The 21,747-nt window shown below is 38.7% G+C and overlaps 1 long non-coding RNA gene across 1 annotated transcript in view; it reads right to left on the bottom strand.

Annotated features, from left to right (window-relative positions):
• Window positions 1-419: 419 nt before the first annotated feature.
• LOC311426763 overlaps window positions 420-21,747 on the bottom strand; it is a 35,345-nt gene continuing 14,017 nt past the window's right edge. Inside the window, exons 3-8 of the long non-coding RNA XR_014687009.1 lie at window positions 20,461-20,528; window positions 5,972-6,053; window positions 4,425-4,475; window positions 3,353-3,440; window positions 2,070-2,172; window positions 420-1,163 (exon numbers count right to left, since the gene is read on the bottom strand). This is a non-coding gene — a long non-coding RNA (uncharacterized lncRNA). The remainder of the gene's footprint in view (window positions 1,164-2,069; window positions 2,173-3,352; window positions 3,441-4,424; window positions 4,476-5,971; window positions 6,054-20,460; window positions 20,529-21,747) is intronic.

The following is a 21,747-nucleotide window of genomic DNA, read 5'->3' as shown; positions in this document are numbered from 1 at the left end:
AATGTCTGTGTCAAGTACGTATTATTAGCGCTTCTAAAAAAGATATTGTAACCAAGCTAGAGAGGAAAAGTAATTTGTCCAAAGGCCACAGGAGTAATTTTCACAGCTGAGGCTATAGCTCTGGAAATGTTGGCCACAGAGGATCACACTTCAGCTGACTTCTCAGCCAGAGAAAGAGGGGACAGATTAAATAGCAAATATCCACTGTGTTTTGTAACTCTGGTGCTGGAACCCCATCTCATCTGAGAGCAGGTGAGTTTTTCTTCTCACTGTATGCTTGCCACAAGCATGTCAGTGAGCTTGCTGAGTCAGTTGGGAAGGTGTTAGGACAGGAACAGTAAAGAGCAATGATTAAGAAATAAGGACTCTTGAGGGGACACTTCATCAAGACCTTTTCTCCCCATAAATATTCTTTTTTTTTTTTTTTTTTTTTTTTTCTTACAGTCCAACACCTGTAAATGCTGTATCACCTTCACAACACTCCTAGATGTTTCACTCGAAATAACAAGAATAAAAAGTGGACCCTTCCCATCCCTGCCAAAAGCATACAATATTTACAACTGGTTCAAGTAGCTGTGCTGCTTTACTGCTTAATATTGTGAGACTCACAATTCCACAAGCTATATTAGAAGTCCCTCAGTTAAAACAGCAGCAGTGTTTATTAAATATCAGGATTTGATCTACATGGAGTCAACAGCTGAACAGCAGACACATCAAAATCTGAGTAACAATGACCTCAGAACAGTGTATATTTATCATGTGCTGGATTTCCTGGCATGCTGAAGCCAGGGGGGAAAAATGCTGTACTAGCCCAGCATTGAGGTTAATACTCCAATTAAATCATTGGCTTTAAAAAACATATAAATCTGTAACTCCAAGTTGGAAAGCATTTCACAACTTTCCTGTCTTAACAGTAAGGAATGCTAATGAGTTCAGGGTAGGAGCTGCAAGCAAAGTGTAAGCGTGAAATTCTTGTTCTTATATTTATAGGGGCACAAGGAAGCAGATGCTGCATATGGGAAATATATGCTCAAGAAGAGCTTAAGAACAAGCATCTGAGAAGGGAAAGAAAAAGGTGCAACTCACCTGTTAGATGGATGACTTCATAACTACAGCCTTACTCTCCAGCATCTTGGAAGTCCCATGGTTAACTGGGAAACACACTGCATAGGAGGAAAGGCTTCTGGTGATTTGACCATTACAAACCAACTGGTAAACTGGGATGTAAATGTAGAGAGTCCTTTGTGGAGGAAAGCACCTCTAGGCTGTGAGTTGGAGCAATTTATTTTTAATATAGTCTTGAAAACCAACCCACTGCAAAATGTGCACATATTAGTTTTAATATGTGAGAGGGCATAGGAAACAAAGCAATGCCTATGAAGAGAAAAAAGTCTTTGAGGGAAAGTGATGAATTTTACCCAGTCACATGTCTGCAGGAGGGCAACAACAACAACAAAAAGAGAGCTCTACCTTCTTCCTACAGCCATAAGTATGTTAAAAAAATGCTCTCCAGTATCTTCATCAAATGTTTCATGACCTTGTAGTTCATGATTTAGGCCACATTATTGGCATAACCCAACAACAGGGGATGGAAAATATCACAGCGATGTTTCTCCCTAGCTGGGCTGTCCAGTTCTTTGTCTGTCTCTGATAATGTTGGGCTGTGTAAAGTTAAATTTATTTTTCCTTAATCCTGTACCTTACCTGTGGGTGAAAAAGAAAAAGAACAGTTCCACCATGGTGATCGGCCCAGCTAGTTGAACCCAGTGATTACCAGAATTGTAAATCCTTGCTAAATTTGCAAAAGACCCTAAAACTATCATATATATATATATATATATACATATTCTTTCCATTATATATTTTGTTCTTTATAAATATGATGGAATGGCCAAGAAATATATTCCCATTGTACTCAGGCTTTGGTGTTAATGGACAGCTGATCATATTTACATATATATTTAGGTTTCACTGGACTGGAATAGTGGCATGACTTGATTTTCTCCTTGTTGGCTATGAGGGTGTCATGAAAGGAAGGTGACCTTCACTGTGGAGCCATTCATTGGTACCTGCCTTCCAGCTGCTCAACACATGTGCCTCAAGGAGGGCCATTAGTCAGAGCCCACAGTGGGACATACTGCTGTGTTCTGCATCCCAGGGACCAATGGGAACCTAAAAGGAAGATGGGCTGTTTTATTGCCTAGTCTGGCTCATAAACAATAAAAGAAAAAAGCAGATTTGTAAATACTAGATTAGATTGGCAAATAATCATCTCCTTCCCCATTTTGTGAGTTAAACAAATGGAAACAGGAGAGCTGTATCCACAGCAGAGTAGACATCAACACGTGTGCTCAAGGACTAAGTGATTTCTTTGTGGGTGGGGGGAGACAAGGAGGAAATCTGTTGCTTCAGGGCTGCAGTATCCTTTCTTTTCCCCTCCAGGTACCTCAGGGCCCTGTGCAGCAATAGCTCTGCCCCATGGACTGCTGCTTGCAGAAGCGATCAGAACTCTGGAGCCTCCATCTTTCTGACAGGCCAAAGGTCCACCCCAAGCCCTGCAGGATGTTGGTGAGTGTCCTCTGCCTACCAGCAGCACCCTGGCTACTTATATTGCCCCTCCCTTCAAAAAAGAAGGCTCTTTCTGCTCTGAAAGTGTGTGCAGAACATTCCTCTAATGCCTTCAGTAGGTGGGCTCACACGGGGTGACCACAACAACTGTTGGATGAGGTCAGCCAGCCAGGAAAACAATAATGTCTCCAGCCTCCTGAGTGCCATAACTCTAACATCAGGATTAAGGCTGCTGCACTGTACTCTGGACGTTACATCTCTTGCAGCTGACCTCAATCAGCAGCCATGTAGACCACCCGGGGGAGAGGGAGTGGAAGGGGTACGAAAGGTTTTATTAAACCCAAAAGAACAAAAGGAAGACAGCCTTGAACCTTCCAACAAAGGGAGGAAAGTTCTCTTATGGCAGGAAGCCAGGTGATATTTTTTTAAACAGCTTTTTCCCCTCCTTTGTACTTCAGCCGCTAAAACCTGTCTCATATCTGCAGCTGCACGGGGGAGATCCTCCAACCTAACTCCCCTGACTTAAATTAAAATATTAATCTTGCAGCTGCTAATAGAGAGCAAAAGGAGAGAGAAGGGGGTTTGCCGAACTAAGCAGTGCAGAATGTCAAAGGAATTAGCTTGGGCCCTCCATTGCTCATATGTTTTCATGTTTTCATGACACCATAAGCAGCCATAGTAGGACCACTATTGTCACAGGGTCCATCAAAGCACACCAAGATGTAGCATGTATGGGTTGCAGTGTTGCTTTACGTAACCTTTAAGTTGCTTTAAGTGGCCTTACCTGGTGGTATTGTGGCTCTGAGCAACAGTAGCAGTGTTGTAACTAGGAAAACAACTGATGTTTTTTCATTTTGTGGTCTGGGTAGGTACTGCAAGAAGCTGGAGTAAGTAAGCATCTAATATAGTCTTCAGGGTTTTTCAAAATTGACCAAAAGATCACAAGATTTTTTATGTTTCTAAGGGGCCTCACATAGGGTGCATCTCTGAAATCACTGAATGAGTTCAGATGTTATTGATTCAGATTTTAGTGATTCAGATGTTAGTGATTCAAATTTTCTAAGCAAAGATAGTTATTAAGTGAATCTATTGTTGAGAACAATTGCCATCATTTTGATAACTAAAATTCATACCGTAGTGATGCCAGGTGCTACATGCACAGAAGGAGAAATTTAAATTTGTCTTACAAAAGGAAATTAAGGCACAAATAAAATAAATAAATAAATAAATAAATAAAAGTAATAGTTAATTTTAGATACATAACAGAGACACTTAATTAAAATTGTAGTTGTCCTCATCTTTTCAGCTAATCACTGGAGAAAGACAGGCACATCAAAGGGCAAATAAACCTATATTTTAAATCTGAATTTCCTTTCAGAGGTCTGTCTCTCTCCACTGACAAGGAGGAGAACCTAAAGCAATTAAGATCTTAATTAGATGCCTCTGTTATATCCCTGAATTTAGGCTGGGATAAATCAGACCAAAGAAACTAAATGATTGTCCAATGAACATGAGACAAAGCATGTGGCTGGGAACAACCCCTCGTCCATTGCTTGATTACAAATAACAGTATTTCATATACATTCCTTTAAAGTCTGCTGCTGAATTGCCCAAGGCTTCATTCATAGTAGCCTCAGGAAACAGTTTGTTAACTAAAACTAAGTGATTTTAATCTTAAAAATTATAATTTCAAATGTTTTTACCTTTAGTAGAGAATTAAGAAGCTACAGTCTAATGGAACTGCAAATTTTCTAATGGTGACAGGCATCAGCAAGAAGAACAGAAAGAAAATCAGTCAAACAGCTATAATTCCTCTGTAAGGTTATAATTATAAAATAAATTATCAGGAACCATACCTGTTGTTTTTTCACCTTGTTCATTTCTAGTAGGACAGGAAAATATTTAATCTGCATTGAAAATGATAACATTGAGGTTATTAGCAACACTGAACTGGTGAGAAAATGCTCTCATAGAACATTTATATCTTGCAGTATAATGTACAATAATACAAAAGACTGTATTTTTTTTCTTCCCTTGCAAGAGCTGCTGGGTCAGCCAAAGCAGGGTGTACTTGTAATTTTCTGATGCCTGAACTAAGCAAAAAAAAAAAAAAAAAAAAAAAAAAGATCTTTGAAACCTTGAAACTAGTGGAATACTTTTACCAGAGTCTGATAAAAACTGCCTGTTATCCTTACTCCTAAATACAGCATGTTATAAAAAGACAAGATTGCATGGTTCAGTGACAGAAGAAGGTTCCTCTTTGAAAATGAGTATGGAGTAGAGCTGGTTGACCTTAGGCTCACCCGTTAACTGCTTCAGTTGGGTGATAGTTAAGTTAATAGTAAACTCAAATGGGGATCAAAAACTTGACCTCTGCAGAGGAGAGCTGATATGTAAACCCCCCACTTCTTGCTCTGGCCTCATTCTACCACACAGATGAGCTAGAGGGGCCCAAAGCAGCATTTAAAAAATCTGGCTGGATTAAGCACTGCAGGTCGTAGATGGAAAGGGGTCTTTAATGGGTCTATTAACAGCTCTTATATAAGAGTTACAGAAAATTGGGAAGGACTGTATTACTAGAGCCAAGAGGCCACATATTTTCTGATGAGGTAGAAGAGGGCCCAGTCTACCTCAATGAGATGAAATGCCACAGTTTAATACAAAAGGTACTCTGGATTTAATAAGGAGTTTTACAGCATCTCAAAGGTGGGAGACAGTTGTGAGCTCTGAGTCAAACACTGATGAATTTCCCAAATCTGAGACAACCACCTGCTTGAAGAGCAACACTATACCACACAAGATATCCAGGATAACATCTTCATGCAGATGTTACGTTAACCCAACCAGAGTTGTTTCTGCCTAGACCTGCTGTTCACAAGTAAGAAAGAACAGCTTGGGGACATGTTAATCAATGAAAACTTTTGTTGATATGATATAGCCAGATTCATGATCCTGAGGGGAATTGGAAGGGCAAAGAGGAGAATACAGACCTCAGAAGACTTTATCTTGCTCAGAGAACTGGTGAGTTGGATCCTCTGAAACTTATCTTTAAAGAGTAAATTTGCTCAGAAGGGCTGGCAGGCCAGCTTCCTCCAAATACAGAATGATGTATCTCATACTCATGAAAATTAGTAGATTTATTTAGAGACTGACTTGACTAAACAGGGTAGTCACAACTGAATTCCAGTGCAAAGAGGACGCATACAGGAGGTATGTATGTATATGGCAAGAAGAAGCGAAATCTCAAGTAGATTTGAAGCTAGCAAGGGATCTTGAGCAAGAAGAAAAGCTTCTACAGCTACATTAGTATGAAATTCATGTTTCTGAGTGGGGCAACTAATTTAGTGACAGTAGACACAGTTAAAGGTGAAGTTCTCAGTGTCTTCTTTGTCTTGATGTTTACCTCTCAGGCCTTTGTGGACAAACTGCCATTAGCAGAAGAGTGGGGAGTCAGGGATCTTCTGAGAATCTCAACCCATGTAGGTCTGTGGGGGCAGATATGGTAAGTTAGAGGGTGTTGAGAGAGCTCAAAGCAAAGTAAGAGCACTCCTTGTCTTTGAAGTGAGATGAAAACTGGGGGTGGGACTTCACAGAATCACAGAATTGTCTAGGTTGGAAGAGACCTCAAGATCATTGAGTCCATCCTCTGACCTAACACTAACAAGCCCTCCACTAAACCATATCGCTAAGTTCAACATCTAAACGTCTTTTAAAGACCTCCAGGGATGGTGACTCCACCACTTCCATGGACAGACCATTCCAATGCCTCACAACCCTCTCAGTAAAGAAGTTCTTCCTAACATCCAACCTAAAACACCCCTGGCGCAACTTAAGCCCATTCCCCCTCGTCCTGTCACCAGGCACATGGGAGAATAGATTAACCCCCACCTTGCTAGAGCCTCCTTTAAGGTACTTATAAAGAGCGATAAGGTTGCCCCTGAGCCTCCTTTTCTCCAGGCTGAACAAACCCAGCTCCCTCAGCTCTCCTTGTAGGACTTGTTCACCAGACCCCTCACCAGCTTTGTCACCCTTCTCTGGACTTTGTCAAGTATCTCGATGTCCTTCTTGTAATGAGGGGCCCCAAACTGAACACAGTACTTGAGGTGTGGCCTCACCAGAGCCGAGACAGAAAAGTAGACATTGTACATATCTTTAAAAAGCAAAAGAATTATAATCCAAGGAAGTACAGGTTGTTGTCTTGCTTCTGTACCTATGAAAAGCATGGAACAAAGTCTCCTAAAAACCTAGCTCATGAAGAAGGAAGTGATTGTGAGCAGCTGGCACTTACTCACCTGGTTGAAAACTTCCTTGGGAAAGCTGATTGCTTACATGCCAATGACTGGTTCATTGGGCAAGGGGAGAGGATCTGATGCCCTCTCCATTACCTTTTGAAAAGCTTTTGGAGTGGTATCCCCCAGCATCATTGGAGCATCTAATAGTCCACCCAGTTTGGGGTGGATGCAATGAACATTAAATTTAATGTTCAACAGTGGCTGGATAATCAGGCAGTGGTTAACTGTATATACTCAGTTTGGAAGCTATCTCTGTCCTGACTTACCTCTTTTTTTTTTTTTTTTTTTTTGAACAAGGAGAAAATAGATGCACCCTCACTGGGCTTGGATGATACCACCCTGTGGTCCTCAGTTGATACACTCAATGGCAGGGCTCCAATCCAGAGACCGAGATAGACTAAAAGAGTGAACTGACAGGAGTCAACAAGGATAAATGGGAAGTTCTTTAGAATGTGACAATCTAATTCTTTGCAATGGGAACTGACTTTCAGGATGGGAACTGACTGACTGGGTAGCTGCTCTGCCAGAAGTAAACTGAGGGCTAAACAGGAGTTAGCACTGTGCCAACAGGATTGTAGACAACACACAGAAGAAGCTGATTATCTCCCTTTTCTCACACTCATTAGACTACATTTGGGATACCTTATTTAGCTTTAGACCCCCAGAAGAATAATGGTGTTGATAAACCTGAGAAAGTCTGTTAGAAGATGATTAAGCTGGTCTAAGGACTGGAGTGCTTACCGTATGAGGAGAGACAGATGAAGCTGGGCTCCATAGTGTGGGGAAAAGCAGCCTTAACGGAGAACAAGTATCCTTCCAGTAACAATGGGGCTACCAAGAAGACAAAGTCACAAAGTCAGTCTCTTTATTGCAGTGCATAGTGGGAAAATGAGAGGCAACAGCAAAAATTGAAGTGATGGGGCTGACTGTATATAAGCTGAAAATTTTCACTACATGTATAACTAAGCCCTGATCTCTGGGCTTCGTGTCCCAGTGATTTTGTGGAACCTCTGTCACTGAAAGTTTTTAAGACCTGACTCAGATGGGAGATCCAGTCTGAGTTCACTATTTACCATGCTTTACCTGCTAAAGGATGTAATAGATGATTTTCCAAGGTTCCTCCTAACCTAAATGCTCCTATGATTGTACGATGATGCAAAAACATGTGCATCTAATTATTATTACTGGGAGGAAATGCTGACTTCATGGAAATAAATGATGATTTTAAATTATCCATTGCAGTAAGGATGATAAGTTGACTGAAGGACAACAGAAAGACCTTGTAAAGTTTTGTGACTGAACAATAAAAGTGTATATGTAGCTGAATGGAGAAAAATTTGCAGTGATGCAAATGCAAAATAATCCTAGCTATACTTATGAATGAGTGGACTCTGACCGCAATATTCCTTCATAGGATTGATATCTTTGGGATGTATTCCCAAGATATTTCCATGAAAATAAGAGCTTATAGCTTACTGGCAATCAGAAAAGCAAAGCAAATGTTAGGAATGCTAGAAAATGGAGGAAAAAACAGAGGCTATGGTACAGGACCATCGCTCACTCACCTCTTGCATACTGCTTGCATCACTCACCTCTTATACACTGCTTGCATTTTTTTTTTTCTTTCTCACAGAAATATGTAGCAAAATAAATGGTGCTGATAAGAACCAAATGGATGTTCAGAAGTGCAGAATAACTTACATATGAAGTATGAGCAAATAGAAGTCTGGAAAAAGGAGGGTTAAGGGTGGGGAAGATTAGTAGAATTCTCCAGGTCATGAGTGGCGTGGAGAACTAATGTGGAAATGGAGGCATCAAAGAAGCAACAGGAGCAAGAGTCAGAACAAACGAAGTAATTGATAGTTGGAAAAAGGTCTCTTCTGCCAGAGAACACCAGGGAAGCTCTGTGTTCAGTGGGGTCAGGTGAGACTACACAATTTTAGAGAAGAGGAATCTGTTGAGGGTTATGTAGAATTTACATTGCATTTGCATAAAAATCCCATCTAGGTCTGGAAGGCTCTGAGATGAAAGGAAGTAAAGTCTGGAAGCTTACTAGAAGAAATAAAACATACACGTGCTCTGCTCTTATTCTCCCTGGGCATCCCTTATGGTAACTGCTGAATAGACAATGGCCCTTGCTCATCCCTAGTATGGCCATGAAATGTGTACCAATTACAGCGGAATCTTCATCTTATGGTAATGTCATTAATAAGTGAGAAGCCCTTCTTTAGAAGAATATAGCTACTCATGTAAAAACATACTTAATGCCAAATAGCTTAGGGCTTTGAAGGGAAGTGGCGAAATTTAGTGAGAAGTTGCTTCTGTTTGTCTCTTCAAATGACTTGTAGGAAGGGATTATATTATAACAACACTCACAGACTCTATCCAGGCAACAACATAATCAATTAAAAACTACAGTAAAGCAGATCCTCTAAATGATATATTTGCCTATTTTCAGACCAGGTGTTTGTGAATACATAATTTTGTCATTTGTAAATTACATTTTTCAGTCAATAATTGTAAACATTTGAGGAGAGACTAGTTATCACTATTGAACTAGTTCTGCCTTATCAAAAACACTATCAAATCCACATAGAACCTGAATTAAGAGTATTCCTTTTCAGAAAAGTTTAGAAAATATCACCCTTTCTTAAATTCTCTAAGTTGAAATGAGCCTTTCATTAACTGTTTAGCATTCTAGTTTTGAAATGTAGTATTACAGCAAAGTATCAAAAAGGTAAATAATGTTACACCCTGATGCTTGATATCCCTTCAAATTAATATACTTTTGGCTTATATAAATCCTCAAATCTAACTGTGAAAGATTTCCTGTACACAAAACAAAATTTTCTTCAGGGCTGTTACAAAAGTGTAGAACCAAATCCTAGAAAAACCAGCCCAAGGACCTTTGCAAAGACCACCAGCCTGTGCTTCCAGGGCAAGACACATTCCATCCTCTTGGTTTTCCAAGATAAATATAACAATGTGTATTAAAGAACAGCAGCCAAAACCCTATCAAAAGCAAAACCTACTTTGCATGCTTATTTCCATGAACAGGAGGAGGAGAGAGAAAATAGATCATGAATACTGCTCACATTGCTTTAAGCAGTGATGAAACTCCGCCAGGGGTGTTTTAGGTTAGATGTTAGGAAGAACTTTTTTACTGAAAGGGTTGTTAGACATTGGAACAGGCTGCCCAGGGAAGTGGTGGAGTCACCATCCCTGGAAGTCTTTAAAAGACGTTTAGATGTAGAGCTTAGGGATATGGTTTAGTGGGGGCTGTTAGTGTTAGGTCAGAGATTGGACTAGGTGATCTTGAGGTCTCTTCCAACCTAGAAATTCTGTGTCTGTGTGTGATTCTGTGTGAAAGTTACTCAGACATCCTAGTCTTATGAACTGAAAAAGATCTGAATAAAGTAGAAAATGAACAAACAGACAAACATTAAACATTGGAAGTCTGTGTAAGATTAGATCTGGCAGAAACACCAGGCTTATGCAAAGCATTTTTTTTTTTTTTTTTTTTTTTTGTATAATTTTTCACTTATACGCACATGTACAGGTTATATGTATACATGTATAGTAAAGTCACTTGTACACTCAGTTCTCATAAAATGATCATACTTCTCTTTTACCTCACTTTGTATGTATAAGGTTACGCACAATATTCATTTATATTGTAGATAAACTATGCATACAAAAATAAATTCATTTTTCTCAAATTATTGTGGGTTTTAGCTTTCAATTTCCTTAAAAAACAACAAGCTTCCTGGCCAACTCTGTGCTTGCCCTCCTGCACTGTATTTTTTTATAAAAAAACAAATACAGCAGATTGCAGATGATTCCTACCCGACTTGTTGCAATCTTTAGTTCTTTAATCTTGTGTCACAGCTGAAGGTTAGGTTGACCCATGTGATTCACAGTAAAACAAGTGGTGGGGGAAAAAGCAAAGGAGATTCTTGTGATAAACCGTGTTTAATTCTATTTCGGAGGGAAGAATCATCTCTCTCAGTAGGATGATGGCTGAAAACTGCAAAAGCTCACACAAATATACAGTGCTGTATCATTCTTGGTTTAATAAAAACAATTTATATGCAGGGTAGTGAACATGAGGAAAGTTATGGAAAACATTTCTCACCCAAGGACAGAGTACCAGATGTGCTAAGACTTATGGGAGCAATCAAAGGTGGCCAAGGCTCTGCTGTGGGCCTTATTAAGTTAGACTGTGATCCAGCACCTTCAACTTATTAAGCTGTCGGGAGTTTCAGTGATTAAAACCAAAGAAAGGTCAGTCACAGACCTTCAGCATTTCCCTGGACTGGTATTTTCTTTTAGGCCTTAGACCCTAATGAAGACACTTCACTTGATACGTGGATTTTTTTAAATTGGTCTTTTGAGCTGGATTTGTCCATAGCTTGAGAAAATCTTCAATAGATTTTGCTTCCTCAGAACTCTGCATACAGTTATCAAAAATCCTAACCAATAGCAAGAGATGAGGCCTTATAGAATGGCTTTGCATATCATCACTGCAGAGATCAAAGAAACAGGTTAATGGGGATCTGGAGAAGTTTAATTATGTCCTAGGTGAGGAATGAGGGTTAGTGGCTGTAGGTGGGGCTGTTCTAAATAAGCTTTCAAAGCTCTGATAGCTGAAGTCTAATGTTTGTAAAAGGTATAATAAAACTAGTATTTCTTACGGATTTAAGGTTGCCAAAATCAACCTACTAGTCCTAAAAAGCCACACAGTGGGAACAGCCATAATGTGCTCCAGGTACATGTGACGTCAGTGCTATTTTCTGAGCTGGTCTCAGGTGGGTTAAAGGTTATTGTTTCATCTACAGGGAAACATATTACTGCTTACAAATCCTTAATTATCATATTACCATGAAGTCTTACTCCGCCTCTTCATCTCTGGGTATCTGACAGTGTTAAAGAATTGGCAAGTGTGCAGAAGTCTCTTCCTCATTTGTATTATATTTTTCTTTGATGTTACCCATATCGATTATTATGGCATCTTTAGGGTGTACTAGTACTTTTGTAACATATAAGCTCCTTGTCCTCACAAGCTTTTAATGCCACTGTATTGAAACACTCTGGAAGCTTGGTACAAGGCAGCAGGCATGCAGAGGAGTCTTCCTTGTGTTTATTGTACAATATTTATGCTTTAAAATCAGTTTGTCTGTTTTCATGTTTCAAAAGATAAGGATTGTACCCTTTATGATATAGCAAACAAAAAATACCAGTCCTATTACAAAGCAGAACATAGTCGTTCTGCTGTGTCTTGATTCACATAAGCTGTTGATACCTACTCCCATTTTTAGTTTTAAATTGTTGAGCATTAAGTGTTCTGAGAACACTGGGATATCTTTGTGGTCATTTTGCATATGGCTTTTTATACAGATATAACAACATTCATTATCTTACGGTGGATCAGTTGGAAAATAAAAATAAATGTACATGATGGGACTTAACATTTAGTATGAGAAATTGTGAAGTGTTTAATCCCATTAATTAAAACAAAATGTACGTTTTCATTGTCCCTAGATGATTGTGTTTTCATGTTATAATGCTGCTTTTTACTTAGTGAATTGCTTAATCACAGATGTAAGCGGCAGATCAAGCCTGGTGCTGGATGGTGGCTCTGGTGCTTTGATACCTGTCGAGTAAGAGGTTTGACAGGAGTCCCAGTGCCCTGTTCATTTTCACCAAGTGTAAAAATGGGTCTTTGGTAGTCAGCGACAGCCTTGCTGTTGACACACACCTGAGTTGACTACTAATGTCCTGGGGGACAAACCCACAGGACAGCATGGAAATACTGCTAGAGTCAGGGATACAGTCAGGGCAGAAGGGGGAAGAACCATCACATTGAGTGGTTGCTTCTACCAAAGCAATTGAATGTTTGTGGGGTGGGGTCTGTCCCACAGGGATGATGACCAAAGAAGCAGGGGTGTTATTTTTTATCTATCTCCCTTTTAGCTCATGAAACAGCCCTCAGAAGGATGAAGGTAGGAATGTGGTTGCTGCAACAGCATTTGTGGCCAAAATCTCATTGGTAATAGTGGATTGCATTTTGTTCTCTTTTATTTAGTTGTTTACCATCTATAGAGAAATATAGGGATAAATATTTCTGATGTTTTTAAGCTGAGATTCAGTTTTATCTTATATTGAGTATAGCTAGGAAAACTGGTGCATTCTGCAATACACATTGGAAATTAGAAGACTAAATACCTTTGCTTCCACAAAGTCTAAGAGGACAATGCACCATTATCTTCTACCAGTCTAGCTGTTTTTATCCAGTGTTTGGCTACAAAAATTCAGTAAAATTCCTGGCCTTTGTGGTAACTATAATATACTCTGTAAAATTTGGTAAACTACCCAAAGATTGTCAGGAAGTAAACTCAAAAGACATGGCCACCAAAATGTGAATAGGTTTCTGGGATTAGAGTGACCTTAGTTCATGCCATTTTACATTAATCTAATAGACCAGAAGAACCCCTTCAGAGCTGCTCAGCTTGATAAATGCAATGCATTATAAAAAAATGGACAAATAAATATTTACAGTACCTGCCTACTAGGCCAGAATTGTTTCTTTGGACCTATTCTACTATTTATTATATGTATATATTTATATATTAAAAGCTGTAATAGGCTCTTCAATAGATATATATATATATATTTATTTCTCTAAAGAACATTCTAGTTCTTTTTTTCAAACATTTATTTTAAGGCAAATAAAAAAAATTATTTATTTATGTATTTATTTATTTATTTTTAATATTGTGTGTTTCTAGTGCAAATTGTGAGCTTTCTTTTTAAGAAAACTCACTGCTATAGATGAAAACTTTGAGCTTCTCAAACAAACAGACAGACACAAGAAAGCCAACATAAAGTTTGACATTCCATTTCAGTATTAAGTCATAGCCTACTGACTTTTTAATATGACAGGAAACCTATTATTAATAGTTCTCACTTGCCAAAGAATCCCACTGAGATCCTTTTGTGATAAGTAAATGAAGTTGAACTGAAATGTCATGGCAATGGCCTGAAGAACGACTAGAGAAAGATATCACTGATATATATAACAAATAAAAAGGGAGAAAATACCTTCCAGAATGACAGAAGCAGCTCATCACGTAATCATGATGGACTTGGAAACAGCAGACCTAAGGGTCAGCTGGGAAAGGACAAAAGATCTCTACTTGTGTGCAGCTACAGGCAAACACTTCTCTTGCTCTGGCTGATATGAAGCTCTTATTTTTCAGAGACTATTGCTTCATGAGTGATTCAGAGTAGCATTGCAGATATGGTGAGGCTTACAGGAAAATTTCATTTTTCTCAAAAACTTGCAAAATATGTGTACTAGGTTTTGCCTAGGGAAGGAGGTAGTGTGCAGCATACACAGAGAAAGTATTGAAGTATCTGAAGTATTTTTCTGCCTCACTGAAGAGGAAAGCAAATATATTCAGCACACACATAAAGAAATGATTTATACAATGCATTTTTGTGATCTGCAAGAGAGTTACTGTCTTTTCGGTCTTGTATGATAACAGGTTCAAAAATACAGTCAGAATTCTGGTGATACAGGTTTATGAGGGGGTTAGAGTCAATAACATTCATACTTCAATTAAGTCAGATCACAACAGTAAGCACATATGGGATATTTCCTTCACAGGCCCAGATTCTGATTGAAGTTGTTGCCCACCTAATTCTGTTAACTGTCAGTCATGGCGACATTTAAGGCTCCTATTTATTCATTTTTTCTTTCTTGTAAATATTGTGTTCAGCAATCAGAGGAAATATCTATGATACAAGCTACAGATCACTGTTGCCATTGAGCTGGACAGAACACAAGGGCTCTGTGTTTTTCTTCTTTTTAATGATAAAACTAATGTCTTCATAACTCGGAATTGTGTTCTGATGCTCTACATAACTGAAGAAACAAGGTAAATATTTCAGGGCAGCAGAAAGAAAAGATTCATCTGATCAGTTGAAAATCATCGCCTTCCCTTAAAAAATCATATTCTTATTCTCTTTTAAAGATAAGCCAGTAAGAGTCACCTGCTGTTTGCAGACATGTTGGCAGTTTCCTGTACCGTCTTTACAGCAAATTTGCTTTAACACTGGAAAGTGATTTCTGAATGGTTTATACACATATTTAACTTAGGGGTGAAAACATCTGATTTCTCTCAAAACTTTGATTAGATGTTTTATCCAAAGTTTCTGTCAAAAATGTGTCTCATCATATGAATTTTCTGAAGTCTCCACTGAACTACAGGGGTATGGCTTTTGTCTGATGTGTCATTAGACCTTCATAATTAATACTCTGTTCTATTTTAAAGAAAATTTTCTAGGTCCTCTTCAAGTAATTTTTAATAAAAAGTGTTTGATCATTTCCACTTGCAGCTGTAGGACATTACATATGGAAACTTACAGTTTGGGTTTAATTCTTGAAGTGTGCAGGTTTTTGCTTTCTTTCCTCAAATACTACTTTTGAAATTGTCCGGATTGTCTGTTCCTTTTACATACTGATGGATATTTATCCTCTGTAAAGCACAATAGAGCTCTCACATATGCCCATTATGTACGAAGTTAATTTTGGTGTGTCTGCACAATGCATGATAGACTTTCAGCAACACAGGAAGGTGACTCTGGCCTTGTTTTGCAAGAGGATGTGAAATTTGTAAACACATCCCATCCCCAAGGCCAAAGTATTTTCTACACCCCGTTGCTGGCAGTAGGTTGCTCCAAAAGGTGAAATCTGGTAGATTATGTTTGCAAGTGTGCATCCCACAGCTCTGAGGGAGAGTCGGGGCAGAGTCACTAGAGAGTCCATCATGGAAAAAATCCTGGAAAAAAATAGGATTGTATTGAAGATAATGGCATAACTCTACTAATCTTTAGTAGGAATTTTACCTCCATTGTCTGCTGATCTCTACAACATGTGCACAGGGACCAAAGCTCTCAGTCTGGACCTCCAGTAGCTCATGGAGAACTGCAGTGGTTCTGCGTGCCATCAACAATGTAAACGTAAGCTGGCTGGCATCCAGCCTAATGTGCAGGTTGCTCCTGGGGTTGCTCATATGGGAGTTTGGGAGGAGCAGGTGCCCAAAGGAGGAGGAGGAGGAGGAAACACCCTTCGCTCCCAGTTCAGTACTTTAAAAGTGTGTTTGCTTATACTGAGTGCAGGTAGAAGCTGCTTTTGTTAGCAGAGGATTTTATAGTTAATTTGGAGAGAGAGAAAAGTGATGTATTTCCTTTATACTTGCTGCTTGCAGCAAGTGATCTCTCACTAGCCTACTTAGTGCATTTATCACCATATTAAATAGCCTGTATTTAAAAAAAAAAAAAAAAAAAAAAAAAAGAAGATTCAATTTAAAGATGCAATTTCTCTTTTTCTCTTGGATAGAAGGCTGCCTGCTTGTGCTCTGCTCTTGTTCAGTATGCAGCATGGGCACAGTGCCACACTGACTTTTAACCCTAACGGAGAAAACACACAAGTTGACTGTAGGCCTCAAGGGAATGCAGAGCTTTAATGGCAATTTGAGTGTAAAATCTGGTCTCTGGAAGAAAGGTCACCACATCTGCATAACCCCCTTGAGTCAGGCTTAGAGCCCTGTCTGCCTTCAACTAAAGAGGCATTTTCCTGTGTCTGGAGGCTGCTTTAGTGTGAGGTACAGGGAACACATGACAGAATCAGGGGAACTGAATGATGTTTGTGCATGTTTGACTGCACTCTGCATCCTAAGAGAAGACTTTTGAGGAGCCCAATCAATACTACAACCATGTCCTGTGCAGCCGTGGTGTTGTTTCTTTCCGTTACAATAATGAATTGAAGTCTCACAACAGCGGGCACAAGCGCTGCTCAGCCCTTGCTATTCAATCACCTTTAACTGGTGGTATCTGTCTAAAGCCCACTGTTAACTATACTTGCATGGTGACCCTCTGGAGACCTTCTGTGGCCCTCTGCTGAACAATGCAAAAGCAAAATGCCTTTTGGAGCTATGATGTCCTTCCTCTACAAGCCTAAACATTTTCCCTTTTTGTTGAAAGCCTAGCATGAGGCATTCAGGGACTGTAAGCAAGGTGTTTTCCAGCTGGAGAGGCTTTTACATTTATGAATATCAGGCACTTGTGTCTGACCACCTTTTTGTCATATTTCTTTACACACTTTGGACTTTCGACATCAAGTTTCTCTGTTCAGAAAGGGGAAAGGAAAAGAACCTGAGATAAACTACCACTTCACTTTCACATTTTAATGTTAAATTCTCATCACCAGCCATTTAAATTCTGGGTTGCTTCCATGGCAAAGCTGGTGGCATCGAGTATTGAGTGGGGTGAGCAATCAGTTCTGCAGGGTAGCATCCACCTTGAAGCTGCTGCTTCAGCTACCATGGAAAAACCCCTCCAGCTTAACAGCCTCTGTCAGGAAAAGTAAAGTGTTGCTGGTGGAAAATTAAGAGAACAGAGGAAAACATCTGTTAGTTCAAAATATGTCCACTTCTCCACAACCCAGGAGATCTCAGCTCAACCAGCACCACTCCCCCATGGTCTCCTCTTTCCTTTCTGCTGCTCCCACCCAAACATGCCCCTTTGGTGTAGATAAGATGGGGGCATCCCAGAGGACTTTCCTCTTGGTTCTGACCCCAGTCCAGGAACTGATTGACATTTATTTCAGTCTTCATTTGCCTGGATCCAAACACCCTGTGATCATCTTACTTCTTCTAAGAGATACTTAGAAGAATACTTCCATACTGGTAGGTGAATTTTGAGGCTTAAGCAACCCTTTAACATCAATCCCCGAAAAGGGGCTCCTCCCTGTAGTAGTTACATAGATCTGTCCATACAGATAGCCAAGAGGATGTTGTGAAGAAAAGGGAAGTTTTCCTGTTATATAAATGGGAAATTAGGACAGATATTTGTGCACTGACTTGTAAAAATGATCAAATAATCAGTAGAGCAAAGGGAAGGTATAATACTGCTTTAATTTTTTCTCTTGGCCAAATCCATGGAATCATATTCCTCTCTTATCTTCCATTACTCAAATAAGTTCTCACTGCCCTCACTGTTTAGTGTGTTAGAAGAGTGACACTGTGACATTGAGAGCCTTGGGGTTTTGATTTCCTTTTAGAACCACAAGGTTACCTATAAAAAAAGGGAAAAAAAAAAAAAAAAAGAAAAGACAAAAAAGACAAAACTTCCTGGCTAAAATGTTCTGTTTTCTCAAGGGTGGTAAAACCAAACTTAGTATTTATAATAAAAATAGTGTCATGTCCAATTTCCCTTCCCACCTCCATCTAACTCTGAAGTGTTTTGAAGTAGCAAAGAGTTGCAGTGCAATACAATCTGCACAATATCAGCAATATTTTCAAACATGTGGTAATGTTTTTCCACCCACATAAAAGTGACCCAACCCTAACAAGGGAACTAGACTGTTTCAAAAATAATGTTAACTTTGACAGCTCCTGTAGCTATTTTGTGCTATGTTAAATTCAGGATTATTACCTTTTCCTGAAACTTGAAAAGAACATTGTGCTTGTCCTTATTCCAGCTGATAGGAACAAGTGGCTATTGCTACAGCCAGCAACCAGCTGGACAAATTGGGGTTCTGAGCCACATGACTAAGCCCCCTGTATGCCTATGAATTGACACCTAGAAAGTGCGTGTGATTGATACAAATCCTTTTTTATTTCATTTAAAGGACTTTACTCTTTTTACTGTGGCTTATTAAATGCAGGCATGAGAGCCCAGTTCCATCCTGATCAACATCATTGGCAAATTCCCATTGCTCAGGAACAGAATTGGACTTTTCATTGACAAAGATTTCTTTTGAGAGCTGACATTTACATCAAATCCTTCTTCCCTGCAAAACATTTTTATTACAAAATACAGTTATTATATCCAAACAGCATAAACATCTTTTAAAAGCTTAAAAAAATATATTAGTAAATTAATACCAATTAATTATGTAATTAATTATGTAATGTAATTAATACCAATTAATTAAATAATTAATGACACTTGAGGGAGGCATGCAGGACCAAACTGGAAAGTCAGAGAACTACAATTTTATGTTTTCTCTGAAATAAATGTTTGTTGTTATTGTTATTGTTCATTTGTTTGTTGTTTTGTTTTGTTTTGTTTTGCTTTTTTGCATGTTACTAATCTAAGACAAAATACATTCCATTCAATTAATTAATGGGGAAGCACAAAGAAACTGGGAAAAAATTAAACTGTACTTTGAAATGACAAATATTTTTCTTTTTGATATTCCTCAGTACAAGTATGAAATAGAATTTATTGAAGTTCAGCAGCTGTAAAAAAATGTTCCATAGCTAGAACACAGAAATGATTTAAGAAGTTCTATGAAAAGTCAATTTGCATGAGATCAGCACCTAGCCTATAACGGGTGGTAATGGATTGTTGGCTTGATTTTATACCACTTGACATCAGATTACAATACACTGAATAAATGTTAACCTATAATCCCTTCAGTAAAAGCTGGCATTGTTTGTCTTCTCTTGTAGAGACCACATTGATTTTCTTTTATTGGATGCTCAAGTGCTGCACCTCAGATTGATTACTTTGAATTAAATGTGCACAGAACATTTTTATTATTCTAAAACAGGAGTCTTAACATTAAACTGATGCCTTCCATTCCTCCTTGCCTACCCCCTGCCCCCCTGTTAAAAGTACACTACCATTTAATTTGGATTTCTTTCATTTTCCCATTTCTTTTCAGGGCTGCTGTGATGCTGACCCCTGGTCTGCCCCTATGCCCCTTGACCCTGACACATCTGACCAGTGAAGACTCTGGGGGTGGCAAATTAATAGAAGCATTGCTTGTTAATTGCATAAGAGGAAAGCCAAGAATTCATCACCTCAGTCATGGCCATTGCTTCCCTTTGACCCCCTTCTCCCCCAAGGCTTTTGCTGGTGGTCACATCTGTGGTTTTTCTATATCCTACATATTTGCCATATAATTATGCAGCATCAAACCTTATTAATCAAATCGATGCTGTGTTTTAAATGGAAATTGCTGGATTAATACAAGCATTCATTTCATCCTGAAAATCTTGATGGCTTTAGCACATGGAATCCAATTGGAATATAAAAGAAGGGATGTAGAGACCTGATTGAATTAGGAGAGGCATGCTGCACATTAAATTACATATGCCAGCAGGGGTCCATGCCTTTATAGTAAAATACTACTGTAGAGTATATACATCTTATACCTCCTGTGATTTCCTTACATTGGTCAGTGTTCTTGTTCTAGTTAGAACTATTTATAAGTATTTATATTTATATATAGTTATATTTCAAAATACATAATTTTAAACGAGCTCTTGCATGGTATATTTTTTATTTATTTATTTATTTATTAAATTTCTTTAAATACTTTAAATTGCTTCTTCAAACAGGCTGCGTTAACAAAATAGCAAATGATGTAATATTACATTTTACTGCTTGGTAATGGAGATTTTGTCCTTCCTATCTAATATACTTAATTACAGACATGTAAACAGTCAGCATTTTAGAGAAAGAGTCATGAGATTTGTTGTCATGCTCTAAACATGCTAAATGTCCTCAACACATTGCTACTCACCCATTTTGGTGATTTCTGGCCTCTTTTCACACCTTGGATAGATTTGCAGTTTATTCCCAGTGAACCTGCTGTGCAAAGCATGAGGGTGGGCAGCTAGAAAGTGATCAACCATAAAAAATTTACACACAGCCTGGTGACATTACACACGAACTCAATGAGCAGCTTCCACCGCTTCTTAAGATCTGACATACAGACAGGTTTTATACAAGTGTTGCCATTGAAATCCACAGTCTATCAGTAAGGGTTTTCTGTGGCCTGCAAAGTGGGACTTATTTTTAATAGTTTGTTAACAGTTAGTTACATAACAACTAGTTAGATAAAACCCACCCCTAAAAGCAAATTAAGACAATGTGGCCTTTTTTTTTTTTTTTTTTTTTTTTGTCTTAATAAAATTCTGCTCACACCATTTTCATGAGGCTATGCTGTCAGTTGTCCTATATCAACATCTATACTTCAGGAAATCAAAGTTTGCCCACTACCCAAATTGGAAAGCCTTCTCTGTTCAGCAAAGGAAACTGAAGATCTCTCTCCCAGCTCCACTGAAGCTCTACCCATTTCTAGCATCATAGCACACAGCAATAAGGTTGGTGACATGCTCTGTGGATGGGAGTCATCAGTAAAGATTTCTGTATGTCCCCAGCCTCAATGTGGCAAGATAATTCAGAAGAGATTTATACTCAAAATCCTCAGAAAATGCATTCTATAAGTAACAAAATGATGTGTTATCATGCAAATCCAGTCTTAATACAAGACTGAAATTACTCAAAAGATGTTTACACCAATGTAGTAATGAAACTGCATTTGACAATCAAACAAACAAGTTACTATGGTGTATTTTATGACATAAATTATTTCATTTTAATATTCCTCCTGTCAAATTAGATGAATTTACTTACCAAACTTTATACATAGTTCACGATTACTTGTAAAAGAAGATTAGTTATAAAATAAGTCAGCTTAACATCCAGACATAGGATTTTAATAACAACTTGATACACAAAAACTGTCAGGTGCTGTCTGCTGGTGAGAAATAAATAATCCCCCAGACCCTTCACTGTAATTACCATCATTTACTGTACGTACAAGATCTGCAGTGTGGCTCATGCTATGTAGACTCAGAAGTGCTTAAAGTCCCTCGCCTGGTTCCAGGCAAAAAATGCAAGACAGGACAAGAAAGGCAAGGGGAGGTGGAGAGATGTCCACTCTGCTGGGACCTATGGGAGACTTCAAATGAAGGCCTTTTTCCAGGTCTAGGCCACTGAAAACAGAGCGAGTGTATTACATGTA

The sequence above is a fragment of the Aythya ferina genome, assembly GCF_964211825.1.
Source record: "Aythya ferina genome assembly, chromosome: Z".
Taxonomy (NCBI): Eukaryota; Metazoa; Chordata; class Aves; order Anseriformes; family Anatidae; genus Aythya; species Aythya ferina.
This window is presented reverse-complemented; position numbering and strand designations above follow the sequence as displayed.